We start from the raw sequence: 17,421 nt of genomic DNA on the forward strand, positions 1-17,421 counted from the left end.
GGCACCCCACATAATAAAATAACTTCCAAATAAAGGTTCCAAAAGGGCAGTTTTCGCAGCAATGGGGCAGAAAAAAACATTTGTGATTCCCGAAAGAACCTTTCAGTGAAGAGTCTGAAAAGAACCCCTTTTTCCTTAGTGTGAAGAACGTTTAAAGGACTTTTTCTCTATGTAAAGAACGTTTTGTGGAATGCAAAGGTTTCATTGATAAAGTTCTTTATGGAAATGGAACAATCAATGCCAGTAAATTACCTTTATTATCAAGAGCACCAACTCTGCTTAAAAAAATACACACACACACATCTTATAACAGCCTAAGTGGTTTACTAGAGTCTTAACTGATTTAAGATGGTCTTTCAACTGGTTTCCCCGTCTAAAACCAGCCAACAGACTATAGGCTGAGAGGCCAACAAACAATGTTTTTCCAGCTTCATTCAGCTCCGAAAAGAATCAAGATGCTCCAGTCGACGGATAAATATAATACGTGATAGAATGACTACATAGATCAAAGTGACACTTCACTAGAAGAGGAGATCTGGAGACCGCGGGTTTCCATTGGATCATCCACACTGCGCAGGGAGGAGGTCTGCACTATTTATCTGGGATATGAGCGCACCATCTGTCTTTCCGTCAGCCAATGAGCGCTTTAATTCCCACTCTATTCACCGGCGGTGTCTTCATGTAGTGAGCAGACTGCACACTACAGACTGCAGAATAGAGAGAGGAGCACTGCCCAGTGACGTCGTGAGTGAGCGAGCAACAGTACAGAGTGCGCGAGGAAAGGAGAGGGAGGCTCCGCGAGCTGTCGTCGTCCGTGTGTGGCTACCGTGTTTCTTTTTTGCCGATGTTACATCATATACATTAATTCCTGACTAGTGTCCGCAGAGGATACTCTCATGAGCCGTTTATTATCCATCGATATTTGGTGTTTATTTTTTACGGGCAAGTCTCTAAGACGACGGAATCATCATGGCAAGTACACTAGCGTCTGATATTCGTACGATTTCCGAAAAAAAAAAAAAAACCCGACTGTCCGTCCGACGTTTGTAAACAGTAGTGTGTAAACGTTTGCGTCTAATACAACTCGCAATCGCTTTTTCTTTGGCTATTTGTTGTCAGTCGCTGTAATCGAGCAATACATTTACGTGAAGCACAACTAGATAAACCTTGTTTTTTAATGAGTATTTTTTTATTTAGAAATATTCGACTGTTATTTAATCGCCCGAATATTTGAAAGCAATCTCGCACATGTCGAATCGCGACGCACGCAATATCGTACAAGAGCAATTGCACGCGCACAGAGACAGTTGGTGGTTGAAGTTTAATACGAAGCTGTGCGTAGTGAACGCCTAGCACGAGCAATTAAAAGACCATATTTATTTACCTGTCGTTTTACTACACACACGTACACGCACTGTGGTTGTATCAAGCATCCCTCAAGGACCAGCTCCACAGACCGTTCCCTAAAGAGCCTGCACGACGCAGTAAGTAATAAAACTGTGTGCAATTATTGTTCGCAACAGGGGTCTCATTCACCTTACAGTGAAACAATTTAATTGAATGTGTGTTTAATTGAATGAGGTTTTGAGCCACCACACAGATGCCGTAAACATCATTTCAATGGGCCCTGCAGCTTAGGCTAACTGAGGGGCAAGTTGACCTGAAGTGTTCTTGAATGCTTGGTCTCGAGTCTTATTGAATAGTCGCTGTCCGTGGTGCTGAAACAAATGACGGCTGATGTAGATCGGTGTTTCTCGATCCGGGTCCTGCAGGTGCCCCAGCACTGCACATTTTCTCTGTTTTCTCCTCTGTTACATACACATCTAATTAAAATCAGCAGCTAATGCTCCAAGACCCGAAAAAAAGTCGTTTAAATAAAGTAAAAATCGGTAAAAGTTACCACCATTTTGATAAATGTCATATTATAATAATAGTTCAAGTTCATTTATTGTATTATTCATTTATTCTCAATCATTTGTCACAAGTTCTTTTATAATACATATAATTTTACTATTAAATGATGTAAAAAACATGATTTCAAGGGAACTAAAAATATATATAAATGCGTGATAAATCACACTGATTGTGTTGGTCATCATGTGGGCTTCCTTTTATCTTCAGTGTTATTATCAGTATGTTTTTGCTCAGATAGCTCAAATAGATTGGTGTGTAGTAACTGTATGTAAAATCAACAACAAATAGGAACTGTGAGTGACAGACTACCCAAAATTATATATAATTAAATATGACAAGAAAGCCATTCAAAATATGTATTGCTGGAGGCCCGTCAGGGACAGGGTTGCACATAATATTTAGATCCATATTTCCTGATTACTTCACGTTTCGAATGCCTTCCTTATTTAAAACAGTTTTTCACCGATCAATTCATCCATATGCTCTATGAAGTGAAATGAGTGTGTTGAATAAATTTTGCACTGGTGAAGGTGCTGAAGGGATGGTGAGAGGTTTTGATTGTTGCGTTTGTTGTAAGTATTGATGTGAAACAGAATTATGTGCCACTGTTTTTGATGTATTTGACTGAATTGTATGAGTTTCATACAAATGTGTAGTTTTTACCTTCAGGAACTATTTTTGGGCTGTTATACAACAACCATGTTGGATCGTGAGACCTAATGAGCTCAATGAATTAGACATCCACCTCAAGTTTAAAAAGCAGTTTTTGGCTTTAATAGGTTTAAAGGTCACTCATCAAGCCACATTTCTTTTTGTAGGGTTCGTGCTCCCTGTGTACGTTTTTTTTAGCTCCATAAAATCCTCCTTTGTGGAGCATAGCTTATGTGAAGCTTTGTATTATTCTGGGTCACAGAGGTGTCGATTCAATCCTGTGAGTTTTATTGAAGCCACACCTTTGTGGCATTTGGCAGTTATGCTGTGAAAGCTGCCTCGGTCTGTGAGTGCCAACTTTTAGCCACTATTCCATTTCACTGATGTCTGGCATGTTGTTATTTTTGAGGCGTTCTCCTTGACATTTTAAGTAATTTGATAGCTTTATGACAGATAAGCATAGGTTATTCAGACTGTGTTAGGAGCCTCATGTTGCTTTGAAGACTCACTGTCAGATCTCCTTTATAGCTGCCACATACTGCAAAGTGACTATCAACCTAGTGTGTGTGACTCACCTTTGCAGCTGCATTTGAAATTGCGATTTAGGTTTTCAGCGTTAAAAATGACCATGTTTGTATCCATTTCAACTGTTACATGTGCATGAGTGAGTCTTTCTGGTAATATTAGGCATCTGTTTCTTTATGGAGGTATTTTTTATTGCAGTCTTGCAGGTGTGGAATGCCTGGAAGCGTAAATGGGGTTAATTGGCATTTCCGTTGCATAGCTACTACTTATGTGTTCATCAGCAAAATAAGCCCCGCTGGGTCCAGAGAGTGAGTTAACGAACTCTCTTAATTAGAGGAATGATGAATAATAAAGTTTTTATCATGTCCATGCGGATCTGCTGATGGGATGCTGTATTTATGCATCTAGATCAAGAGACTCGCAGCAAATAATTATAAACAGAGACACAAAACTGAAACTTGCATTGACTGATCTGATTGATTGGAACGCACGCTGAATGCTTCGTGGTTCGTTATACAATCAGTTTAAACAAGGAGATGCAGCTCCGCATGTTAATTACTGCAATTGTTTGAAGTATCCACAGTGTGTTTGCCCATTGGTCAAATATTTTTGTTTGGGTTCACAGATCGTTTACACAAGATCATGGCCCGTAGAAGCATTTAAGCCTAGTTCACACTACATGATTTTAAAATGTCAGGCTGAACTGTGCAGTTCACACTACATGACTTGCTCTCAGTGAAATCATGAGTGTTCAAGTTGTTTACCTGTTCACACCACACAACACAACGTGATTGATCCACAACAGGAGGTGACTCACTACACGAGTTAACAACGCACTACATAGAGATACAACCACGATCGGATGATAAGAGCATATCATTTGTGACTCAATGAGAGCTGTTTCAGTACTATAGTACGGTCTAAATCCTGAAAATAATCAAACAAATAACGAGTTGACAACAACACGATTCTATCTGGTCTAGAAACCATGTTTTGTCACGAAAAACCACGCAATAAAACGAACCAGAAATGACGCGAAACTGCAGAGATGAACACAACACGCGAATATGGACGTCAGACAGAAACTAGTGCTGCACACTGTTTGCTCGACGATCTGCTCTGAGAAAAAAAAAATGCAAAAAAGAAAAGAAAAAGTAAGATTTACCTGGTGTCCTCAACCCATGCGTTGCTATGATTGGCTGTACTCATGACATCACTGAGATTGAGTCGCGCGACTGCTCGAGATATCTAGCAGGCTAGATATTTTTCTGAGCTCGGTGACCTGTCTGCGAGCTGTCTGCGAGCTGTCTTTGATGCGTTGTTGGCTCTTTCACACTAACGGATTGGCGAGCGTTAATCGTCCGCTAATCGCCCGCGATTTGCACGCGATAACACCCTGACTTGTCGGCGACTCAACGATTTGCAAATCGGGCTTAAATCGGGCTTAAAATCACGTAGTGTGAACTAGGCTTTACACGGTGTCTGCTATTAATGTGATCGCAAGACATTCATAGGCTGGGTCATTTAAAAGTGTGAATTACGTAGTAATTCCGGCAACTAAGTAAGAGGGATGTGTAGCATCTAGAGCCAGACCGATATATCGGCGGGCAGATATTATCGGCCGATATTAGGCATTTTCTAAAATATCGGCAGTTATAATGACCGATAAATGAATATTTAAAAAATAAAATAAAAACGGACGAATCACGCTTCAACCATGTCATGAGTGTTGTCAAAAAGTGTAGGTAAAGGGATAAGCAAGCTGACATTGTAATTATAAGGTAGCTTATAACTATAAGGCAATGTAGGGACTAATTATTATTTTATTTATCAGAACTTTAATATATTTTGATCCGTTCTGTTGTGACTATAGAAACAAGTTTCTTTTTAAAATGCATTATCATATTATTTTAATTAAAACTCATAAATAAATAACTAATGTTAGGGAAATCTGTTAATATTTTGTTGCGCGTTTCTGAAATAAAAATAATAATAATATCGGCCGATATATCAGAATATCGGATTTTAAAACCAACAAATACTTGCATCAGATTCAGATTCATTTGTATTTAGATTCAGAGGCAGAAGGGCAAGTTATTACATTTTGATAGAAGTTCGGCAAAACATTTTTATTTGGAGTAATGTGCACCAGTGAATCATGCACAATGCATTAAAAAGTAAATATCATCCATTTTGATTTTGTCTTGACTTTAAGTACATCGCTTCAGCAAACCCCATTTCATGTTGCCTCGAATTTTGGAAGCGTTCACAAGTGAAATGACACCACCACAACCATGAACTCTCAAATATTCACTCTTCTTCAAAGTGCAAACACTGAAGCCAGCAGGCCAGCTACTAGGTTCATTTTAGGTAAGGGGAAAGGGTTTTAGTGAGGAAAACGGCTCTATGTGCTTCCCTAGTTTGTAGCACTAGTTTTGCTCGGTCAAAATTGAGCCTAGAACAAAAGGTCCATTTGCTCCCCCGTTTATCGGCAGCCTAATTGAAATGTGTTTTAGAATGGTTCAATGTGTGTTTGACTGTTTTCCCCGCTCAAACTGCCTTGATGATATCAGCTGAAATGGAAAGTAATTTCAGAAGTGCTGCAAGTTATTACATTTTGATTAAACATTACGAAGATAACTATGACAATAACTATTAGCATCCAAAAAAATGGATTATAATGTTCTGTTTATTATAAGCACGCTGCAGTTTTGTCGTCTACCACTTTTTGTTCATTAGCTGGAAAAAAAGATATTCTCAAAGGGATTACAATGATATCATCTGCTGCTTCGTTATCGCTGTAGTGTGGACATATTATAATTAATTATAACCATTATTAAAACTTTATATTATCATCCTTGGTGTGAACAGGTTTTTAGCCACTGAAATAGACACGTGTCCCAAACCCTGCCTGGAACAGACTTTGTAGTCAGAAAACAGCAGCGCATCTTCTTCAAAGTTAAAGTTTTCACAAGCAATGTGATGAATGACTGACAGGCAGAAAGCATCTGGAAGTCTTCTGACTGTCTAAACAAAGATTCCAATCACACTTTTTTGTAGAGGATAGGGATATTTTAGGACATCTCATTCGAACAATGACATTTTACAGAAATCACTTAGAACTGCAGAGAACTTTTGGTCTAATAACACATCGGTACCTAGTCGACCGTTCTCTGAGATTTGTTTTCATGATAAGGCCACCCTTAAAAATATTCTTGTTTGCCGTAACCCGACCGACCCTGTCAATTTAGGGCCGACCCAATTTTTTATTTTTTTTTCCCTTTTAGTCCGACCGACTTGCCGGTTGTAACTTGCGTTCAGACCGACCGATTTTTTTTTTTTTACTCTTCAAACGACTAATTCAAATTCCATAAAATGATATTTTAGTTAGTATTGTGAAAGTTGCTTATGTCTACAAACGTAGGCTACGTTCTTTCTTTTAAATAAAAACCCGTGGCGTCATAGTCATCTGATTATGTTTAACGTTACACGATTGGTTTACCCGTGTCACACTGTCTATAAGGCTTACGTTCGCTTCGTTTCATTCAGTGTTCCCGCTTGGTAAACCCGGTATTAAATGGGCTGAATATCAACCATTTCTATATATAATAATAATATTAAACAATTTGTCTGATGCAATTTTGCTATTCCCAGTCCAGAAGAGAGAGAGCGATCTCTCACCCGGAGCCACAGCGCGAACAACATGACAGCCCTGCTTAATGAGTGACAATGAGGACAGAACGTGGTTACCTACACTTTAGATCTGGGATATTATTCTAATTGTATTTTAGATTTCCGCTTTCAAAGATTATAAAAAGATATTTGAGATGAAACCATTACAGACGCATTCTGTCTATCGCAACTTCCTTCCCTTCACAGCAATGCGCTGTCATTTCTTCCTAAAACCCAAACGTACCGTCAGAATCAGCACGATCGGTAATTGTTGTAAAATGCAGTCTGTTCTGTTGCTAAACTGCGTACGGGTTCAATCATTAAAAGAGCTATTAAAAGCACAGAAGTCTGCGCAAGAGACGCTGTTCACAAGGTGATGCGTGCTCCGAAATGCACTGCAACGGGACAAGAAAAGTAGGCTATAGCCTCATTTTGGGCTTCATGTGCGCAGCTAAACTATCAAATATACATAAAATCTAAAATGACCTGCTCTGAGATTCATTTAAACACAGTTTATGTCTTAAATGGATGTGAATAGTTGGGAGGATATGGTGGTGCATCAGTCATCTGTTAGATCCGCACTCGGTCTTAAAGGGGCAGTAGTCTAATGTGTGACGATTGAGCCAGTAATGGGAATCAAACACAACAAAAGGCAGAGAAAAATCACTCGCAGCTCTTGAATTATTAACTTAAACTTTAATAAGCATTAATCTAACTATGATAAACCATGCAGTGTCATTTTACATTTGATTTACTAAATTAAATTTCTTTTCAGACAGCGCAACACACTTAACTGAAAAGTAGCTAATTTTAGACCTTTCTGAAATTAAAGCACTGTGTATATAGGCTAATTTGTATCTTTGTTTAATTGTATTCTTTGTTTCACCATGTGTTTGTACTTGTTTTTGCTTATATCTCATGTATTTGGGGGAAAAAAGCCTGCACACTGCTGCATAACAAATACAGTAGATATTTATTCATTTTGTGACTGGCCTAAAAACGTAACCGGTTGTAGGTTGCAATAACACCTAGTGGTGGATGCACAGTTTGAAGACCCAGTCAGTGACGTCACAGTATGCAATTAAAAAAAAAAAAATTCATGATCACCATGACCAAAATTTTACTTTTTTTTTACACTGAATCCTGGAAAAAAAAAAATAGACCTACCTACCGACCCTTTTTTTTAAAAAAATTGCTGTTACTGCAAACCAAAATATTTTTAAGGATGGCCTAATCGAATGTAAAGAATGTATATGCTAGTATATGGGGGAATATAATAAGTAAAGAGAAATCGCTAGTTAATACCACTAACAAGGCTCAAAATAGCCCCACACTAACACAATAACATAATGAGGGTCACTACATGCAAAACAAAGCATTGAGAACTTTGTAAGTGTACAGACAGTTTAACAAGAAGATATTTTATAAAGACAGTTCACTTCGTGTACACAGGCGGCGCCATCTTTGGAAAACAGTCTCGACAAGTCGAACCATGAACGACGTTGCCATGAACTGTCTTATTAAACGGTCTGTACTCTTACAAAGTTCTCAATGCTTCGTTTTGCGTGTATGGGCCCTCATTATGTTACTGTGTTAGTGTGGGGCTATTTTGAGCCTTGTTAGTGGTATAAACTAGCGATTTCTTTTTACTTATAAAATGCCCCCATTACTAGCGTTATACGCTAAACAGTTTTTAGAGATAAAACTCTTTACATTCGATTATCATGAAAACAAATCTCAGAGAACGGTTGACTAGGTACCAATGTTTTATTAGACCAAAGGTTCATTTTGCGCTGGAGTTCTCCTTTAAGAAAAGTAGTATTCCAAGCATAAACTTCAGCGTAGGTATTAGAGACAGACCGATATTATCGGCCGATATTAGGCATTTTCCAAAATATCGGTATCGGCAGTTATAATGGCCGATAAATGAATATTTAAAAAATCTAATAACGACGGATGAAACACGCTTCAATCATCTCTCCTTGGCCTGTTATATTGAAAATGTATGTTTTACAATTTGCAGTATGATGTCATCTATTGCTAAATTATGGCTCATCATAGACTAGCTAACCACAAAGCTAGCTAATGCCTCTATCATCAGTGGAAGACATTAATGAGCTTGGAAACCACAATGAACTTTTTCTGCCTAAATAAAGTAATGATTACTGTATTTATAACTAGCATATCTCTAGTTACAGTCCCTGCATTGTAAAATGTAAGTTATACTTGCTAGGAGTGAACATTTAGACATAGAGAAAAAGTATTAAACGTATCTTGTGCAGAAAAGTTAGCTTTTCTTTTACACGTGTGTGAAATCCAACAATATTTAATAAAAAAAAATATCGGCCGATATATCGGATTTTAAAACCCAAAAATATTTGTATCGGTATCGGCCTTCAAAATCCTTTATCGGTTGGGCTCTAGTAGGTATTGACTCTTCACTTCCATGCATATGTACATTTAGACTGATTGGCCAACTCCTGCGGTAGACATGCAATCCTGAATGACAAGATAAATCACTGGAGGAGGACATTTCACGACTTGATGACTGAAGAAAGGCTGAAATAAGTCCCCGTATCAAGACCTATTCAGCTAACATGGCCATTACAGTGGCGCTTTAACAGTGAACAAAGCCTCCCTGATGGACATGTTAATTAACTTGTTTCTCACCTATTTGGTTTGAGGTTTGTAACCATTGCAGAGAGGTGCTGCGAGCGTTTAAATTGCTGGAGGCCTGACAGATTAAATTGCGTTATTGGTTGCCGCACACAGTCGGCAGGTAAATGCACTTCCTTGAGTGACACGCGAGGTCAGGACAATGAGCCTAGAGAGGATGAGGAACAGACAGTGGCACCGGTGAGTCCTACACCTTTGTACCTCCTTACCCACCCGCCCACACAGACTGTAATGCCTCATCTTGATGTGCTTTCTCGTTTTTCGATTTCTTGCTCTGTTTTATCACTATCGGATTGACTGATACCTCCAGGTTTGCATCTGTTCAGATTGATGCCCAACTGGGCAACCTCAACTCTGCTTGTATCGCTAGATGTGCTTTTAGGAAGCCCTGCAGGAGAATTCAGTAGATTTTGTTTTCCTGTTGTTCAGTTGGAGCTCTCAGACTCAGTGTGATGTTTGGAGGCTTGACACTGCCGATAAGGCTGTAAACTGCTCTCACTATCGCACCAGTGTTGAACCTGTCTGCCGCAGGGAGGAGGAGCAACTTAATGCATCAGTGGTGCTTTGAAATCCGGAGGGTCAGCTTCCTAAGCCCTTTCTTAGCCTTTCCCAGCGGTTATTTGCATTACGAGCTTGACACGAACACTCTCACTCTATTGAGACGCTAATATGATTCATATCAATGCTCTAATCCCATCCCTCATGATCTACCTCCGTCTCTATTTCCTTTTCCACTATCTCTCGCGTCCCCATTCCGTTCCCCATTTCCTTCCTCTCCGTGTCTTTCTCCAGACCCGGCGTCTGGGATTTGTAGATAGCGACTGTAAAAAAATAGTCTTTCAGAAATCTATTTCAATATGGCATATTGATTTTTTTTTTTTTTTAAAGATGGACAGTGTGAGCACATAAAAACAGAGCTGTTTTTATGTGATACATTTGTTCTTGTCATAAACGCATACAAGCTTTTGGACTAAAGGTTTTGAACTAAAACGATCAAAATATGTTATAAATAGGAAATGGAAGGAAAGTAAGCACTCTATAATATTTAATTAAGAAAATCAATGGCAAGGAACAGCTTTAGTGGAACAATTGATTGGAGTCTATCAACTATATTCAGTGCTTGGAGAGTTGGAGCCGCTTCTGGTGCACAGGTCAGAGAAAGCCATTTCAGCTCAATTTTGGCTATTCTCCTAGAGTGGAAAAGAGGATGTGGTTAGGGAACTGTCCATCAGTGCTGAAGCTTTACTCGAGCAGAGTTCTAGTAACTGCCGTAGTGAGAGCACTTTGTCACATCAGGAGTTAATCAAACACGGTTCCTCTGCAATTGCGGCCGCTGTGTTTCACTTGAAATGGGCATCGCAACTCAGTCCGCACACAGCAGGGTTGGAAAATGACAAGGGCTTGCGGTAAAAATGCCACCAAAATGAATACAAATACCAAAAAACAAGATATGGTGCAAAAAAAAGGTAAATAAATTCTTGCTCACCCCAAGAAAAGGGGTTGTTTTGCAATTGTGAAATTGATTTTAAACAATAATTCAATAACAAGTTCAAGGAGAACTCCGACGCAAAATGAACCCTTGGTCTAATAAAACATTGGTACCGAGTCGACCGTTCTCTGAGATTTGTTTTCATGATAATCGAATGTAAAGAGTTTTATCTCTAAAAACTGTATGGGGGCATTTGATAAGGAAAAAAGAGATCGCTAGTTTATACCACTAACAAGGCTCAAAATAGCCCCACACTAACACAGTAACATAATGAGGGTCCCTACATGCAAAACGAAGCATTGAGAACTTTGTAAGTGTAAGAAGATACTTTATAAAGCCATTTTTGGTCTTGACAAGTCCACTTAGCTCGTGGTTCGACTGGTCGAGACTGTTTTCCAAAGATGGCTCCTGTCTGTATACACGAAGTGAACTGTCTTTATAAAGTATCTTCTTATTAAACGGTCTGTACACTTACAAAGTTCTCAATGCTTCGTTTTGCATGTATGGACCCTCATTATGTTACTGTGTTAGTGTGGGGCTATTTTGAGCCCTGTTAGTGGTATAAACTAGCTATTTCTTTTTACTTATTAAAAGCCCCCATTACTAAAGAGTTTTTAGAGATAAAACTCTTTACATTCGATTATCATGAAAACAAATCTCAGAGAACGGTCGACTAGGTTTCAATGTTTTATAGGCTATTAGGTGACACTTTAGACAAAATATTCTCTGCTTTTTTCTCTATATTTGCCAACGAAAATAGATCCAAAACATAGAGCTATAATGTGTGTCTCCAAGCAACACGGTTTCAGTTTGCGAATCGTTCTAATGAATGACTCGACGACTCGTTCTGATTTGTAGCAGCCATTTTGAATGAATCGTTTGACTGAATGATTCAATGACCAACTGGTTAAGACAATGATTTGCTGCCACCTATTTGCAATTTTAGTATTATTTCATTTTAGATGAGGGACTGAGGGATGAAGACTGAATTCTGTTTTTGTATTCGGTCATGATTCTGGTTAAAGAGATATGATATTAAGAGCGAAATATAAGATAACATTGAAAATATAAGCGCGCTGTGTTCACGGAAGAAGCTCGTGATTTGTGTATCAGAGCACCTCCGTTCACAGTAAATGAGCCTCATCAGTCATCAGTGCATATGCTGTGAGTTTAACATGAATTTTTGACGACTCCTGTGTATAAGTTGCATATATTTTGTTTAAATCATAATTGTATTTCATTACATTGTGGTTTAAACCCCTAATATTTTACTTAAAACATTTTTCAATAACAATTAACATTACAATTGTTTTAGCTTACTACTTTTTGATAGTCATTTTTTGATAGACATTATTTTGTTGTTATCCGGTTTCTAATGATCATTTTGTGCATTGCTGTGCAGTTTTCTATGGTGTTACTACTGTTTTGGTTGGTTGCCAAGGCATTGCAATGTTTCTATGCAGTGGCAGTGCTAGTGTATTCTAGGGGTTACCAGGACATTACTATGTTAATATGGAGTGTTCTGAGTGCTTTAGCATGTTGCTATTTGATTTCTTAGGGTCTTCTGGGCAATTGCTTGTTGGTTGCTTAGCTATTTGCAATTTATTATTTGCCATAGATCTCATATATCTCACAATTATCACTACATTTATTCAGATTTAAATTGAGTTTTTTTTTTTATAATTTGCATATTAATATCCGTATTTTTGTTATCTTGGTTTGTTAAATGAGCAATAGTAACAGTGATGCTTTCCTTAGCAAACACAGCTAATGACATATTACCAGGGCCCTGCTGCTTGTTTGGTGTCTTTCATTAGTATGCTTAGCCCGTGAGACACGTACTGTGGTGATGTGGTCTCTTATCAGGCCTTTACACAGGGATGCTAACGTTTGTTCAGCATTATTCCTTTAAAATGGCTGATAATAGGCCTCGGTGTGCTTTGTAAAACTACGATATGATTAATGGCCAGCTGTTGCATTGGACTTTATGCTCTGTGGCCAGGTTTTCTCTAAAATTATGGTATTTAAGCTTTAGATATGGGTGCATTTTGCAAAGATAATGGTGTTTGTGTCCTAAGCCAGATTTGCACAAGAGGGAAGGAGAGAGAGAGAGGGGGAGAGAGCAGCAAGCTGGCAACTGACTGTAAACCCAAGACCAGATGGAGAGAGAGAGAGAGAGAGAGAGAATCTGTTTGTGGATCAGATTTAGCCTACATTCAAAAGTAAAGGATAGTAAAACCTGAAATCACCTGCAATGATAGTACAAAACATTTCTATGGGCTTTGGTAAAGTCTCAAAGTGTGGCTTCTCCAAAAGTGTCCGGGTAAAACAGCATGCTACTTTTATTTACCCACCACGACCAGCCACAACACAAAATCACCTACATTTGGCCGGTGCTAATTTCCATCCCTGGATCAAAAATACAGTAAAAACAGTAATATTGTGAAATATTGTTACAATTTAAAATATCTGTTTTCTATTTGAATATAAAATTTTTATTTTATTTTTGTGTTTAATATTTTTTGTGGAATATGTAATGAGCAGAAAGTTCAAAAGAACAAAAAAAAAAAGAACAATATTTATTTGAAATAGAAAGTTTATAATTTTTATATATTTTTTTATTTTATAATTTTTATTATAAAATTCTTTACTGTCACTTTTACTCGCGGAACAAAAGTATTAATTTCTTAAAGAAAAGTAAAGAAAAATTCAATTTTAGAGTATAGCTCAATATTAAACCAACAGAAGTCAATGGAAAGTCTTATTTTTATAGAAATAGGGATATAACTGACAGGTTTGGTAAGCTTATACTAAAGGGACACTTTAAACACTGCTGAATAAAACTTTTTGCTCTATTTTTCTATGGCTTTTCACCCATTTATTGACCAACCGTGAAGTTAGAGGATATAGATTGTTGCAGCAACCTCATATATTAGGCACTTTGTTATCTGAATGAACTTCCTATTTAATCGTTCCAATAGTTGGCTCAAATGACTGTGGGTGTGATAGACCGGTTGAGGATAAGAAAAGGAGGAAGTGACTAAGCTAATAAATCCAGCACTAAACAAATCAGCCACTGAGCTAATAGGAAGATTTATAAGCCTAATTTAAGTGTTGAACACAGCACTGCAAATATAAGCTTTGCAGCCATTTTTTCAGTATTTAGACAACAGAACCAAACCAAAATTTGCATATTTTTCTTTCATGAAAATCGTTTAGATTACAAACCAGTGCAGATGAACCTCTAGTTTTATGTTTCTGATGCACGTCTATTTGTGGTATCCTTGTGTGTATCAGTGTGTACCATTTACTAACATGATAAAAGTTTTTATTGACGTTTTGAATATAACTTTGTACATTTAGTGCAAAGTGCCTTTGTACTTTGTAACTTTGACATCTGTAAGCTGTTATTTAGCCTAACACTTATAGAGTGCCGAAGTTACGACGTCACTCTGTAGGCCAAAACGCGGAAGTGTGTTAGCATTTTAGCATTACGTTTCCCTCGCTCTAAAGCCTATGGGATTTTGAATGGGTTTTTGCTAAATCGCCTGAAATAAGGTCTGTGGTGAACAAAGCCTCTAAATATTTTCACGTTTTGATCTATGACATAAAACACAAAGTTATAACCTGCTTGTAGTTTTTTAAACTTTATTGTGTCTGATTGTGTTTTTTAAAATCTTTATATAGGCTTCAAAATGTATACATTTTGGATTAACTTGTAAAGATTATCTTGCTAGACAAAACGTGTAAGGGTCACAACTCTTTGTTGAACACAGATCTTATTTTTTGCGATTTTCCAAAAGTCTATGGGGAAAATGCATCGCTTTTTTTGACCGAGGGAACCCATGCGCCGCTAGCTTCCGAGTTGTCCTACAAAGTGACGTCATCACTTCGGCACTCTATTGTGTTAACATGTCATGTATAAATGTTTTAGTTTTGTGGGTGTACTTTCAAACATGTTTATATTTGAGCATTTATGTTATTGCAGTTTCCCAGAACACATATTTTAGTCATATTTGTCAGGTTGAAGCAACATTTCATGCTTTATATCCCCAAAAAAGCCCACAGGTGCCTCTGTCAAGCTGCTGCCTGGGTTTTGCTTTAATCATCTGAAGGGAATTCATTTAAGACCACATTTGATGCACTCTCCAAATTCTTATTATCATTGGCTAGATGCCAAATTTGACCCAGAATGCATTTGACCTAGTTTGCTGTGCTTAGGTTTTGTTGTTGGATCATGTTTGTGTGTACACACCATAAGGTCTCTGCATGCCACCGTTCTCTCCAATCCACTCAACGACATGCATTTGAGTGGCTCCCACTTCTCATTTCCTTTGCACACAATAGCCCTGATGGCATAGCAGTGGTGTTTAATACCAACTGGAGCTGCTGCATTCATGCCTTTGTGTGCATCTGTGCACTTTCTGCTGCAGCGTTCTGAATACGGTGCTGCTCGCCCAAAGCCTTTCTGGCCCTCAAGGGAGCAAGCTGAGGTACAATTCCTTCCAGGTGGCCTTTTAAATCCCAGTGGTTGAGGAGATAGAGTCCTCCTCACATTTGGCCTCAGGTCTTTTAACTTAGGCAGCAGGGGCTCCAGCGGATTGTGGAGTGCCTTCAAAAGGGCTACTTGAAGGACTTGCCGCCTGCTGAAGAGAAAAGTGAAGAGGACTGTTGCTTTTTTTCGGACTTACTCGGCTAGAGGAAGGATTTGTGGAGGAAACGGTAGGATCAGGGATGAGGGATTTCAAGTTTGACCAGTTCAGAACCTCTGTTTTAACCAGGTTGAACCCTGTAACTTAAAACTCTCAAGGGTCAAGGACAGGTCAAGGAGAGCAGGAATCGTTATTTGTCAATGATAATGTGATACTTTTGTTTCTCATTAGCGTCTTCAATCTTCTCTAAAGCCTTGGTTGACCTATTCTGGTTGTGGCGATGAATAAGGGTCATATCATATGAAACGATCGGTTATTTCAAAACTTATTCCAAAAATGTACGTTTTCTAAGGACAAATGCTAGCCTTGCTCTATTCTGTGAGGCGCGTTTGTAACGTCACGTAATTACGTTCAAAAGGTCACAGGCGACGTAGCCGGAAGTACAGAATCAAAATCGTCCGACATCGTTGTTTTACCTTTTAATTCCTTTTTTTGTAAACGGCGTTTGAGTTAGTTTGCACGTTCAACCTACTGTATGCGTTCAACTTGTAAACACTGACTCTGTACTTCCGGCTACGTCGCCCGTGACCTTTTGAACGTAATTACGTATTACGTGACGTTACAAACGCGCCTCACAGAATAGAGCAAGGCTAGCATTTGTCCTTAGAAAAGTTACATTTTTGGAATAAGTTTTGAAATAACCGATCGTTTCGCATGATAAGACCCTTATTCATCGTCTGGTGTCGTTTAAAGACATTTGAAGCTGCATCTGAAACTGTTATTAACTGTCTTTTGGACCTTGGACCGTCTGGTTCCCATATAAGTCCATTAAATGGAGAAAAATCCTGGAATGTTTTCATCAAAAACCTTAATTTCTTTTCGACTGAGGAAAGAAAGACATGGACATCTTGGATGACATGGGGGTGAGTAAATTATCAGCGAAAGTTTTTTCAAAAGTGAACTACTCCTTTAAGGAATTCCTCCTTCTCATGTGAAATAAGGAACAGAGCTCTGGCTGAGCTGTGTGGTAGCTGTGAAGTACAATTTAGTTTTTGACTCCCCCTTCCCACCCTCTTTGCAAAGCATTCATCATAGTGACAGGATCACAAAACAATCTGAGGCTAAATGTGCCATTCAAACTCTAAAGGTCAGATTGAAATGATCACTATCTTGTTAAAAGTAAACTTTGGCCACTTTTTCCTAATGTCACACAGCCCAAGCACAATATTTGATGGGATGTAGTGGAATATTTTCACAATGGCTATGAGTCGTGTTCTGTGACCAAAGTGACTAGCTGAACTTTTCAGGGGTTCAGTCTGTATGTGATTCAAGGCAACCTATTTGTCAAACTATTGTACCAACACACTCTCATTGCAATTCTAACACAAACAAAACTATTTTATGTTTTGGCGAATTGGTGGCAAAATCGTATGAATTTGTTTAATCTTATTCGTATGTTTTCACACGATCTGCTTACGCCCCACAGACGGTTAGGATTGGGGTGGACCTTCATGCTTAGTGTTTGTTTATTTTTTAAATTATACATTTTTATTATCAAATCAAATCAAAACGGACAATTTCAGACCAAATCACCACCTTGTAAAATTCTGAACTGCCTTAATTCTATGTGGCATTGATTCAACAAGGTGCTGAAAGCATTCTTTAGAAATGTTAGCCCATATTGATAGGATAGCATCTTGCAGTTGATGGAGATTACTGATTTGTCTCCCATTCCACCATATCCTAAAGATGCTCTATTGAGATCTGGTGACTGTGGGGGCCATTTTAGTACAGTCAACTCATTGTCATGTTCAAGAAAGCAATTTGAAATGATTCGAGCTT

At 38.3% G+C, this 17,421-nt stretch overlaps 1 protein-coding gene across 6 annotated transcripts in view; it reads left to right on the forward strand.

Moving 5' to 3' along the window:
- Positions 1-725: 725 nt before the first annotated feature.
- gabbr1b (gamma-aminobutyric acid type B receptor subunit 1b) overlaps positions 726-17,421 on the forward strand; it is a 109,912-nt gene continuing 93,216 nt past the window's right edge. For 4 of the 6 annotated variants that reach the window (XR_016147475.1, XR_016147476.1, XM_089123379.1 and 1 more), the window contains exon 1: positions 727-1,484. The gene's annotated coding sequence lies outside the window, so the exon portion shown is untranslated. Of the gene's footprint in view, positions 1,485-17,421 lie in introns of all 6 variants that reach the window. The other 2 variants (XM_089123380.1, XM_089123381.1) reach the window with 2 other exon arrangements.

Source organism: Pimephales promelas, chromosome 18, assembly GCF_988280905.1.
Source record: "Pimephales promelas chromosome 18, fPimPro1.hap1.1, whole genome shotgun sequence".
NCBI classification, from domain to species: Eukaryota; Metazoa; Chordata; class Actinopteri; order Cypriniformes; family Leuciscidae; genus Pimephales; species Pimephales promelas.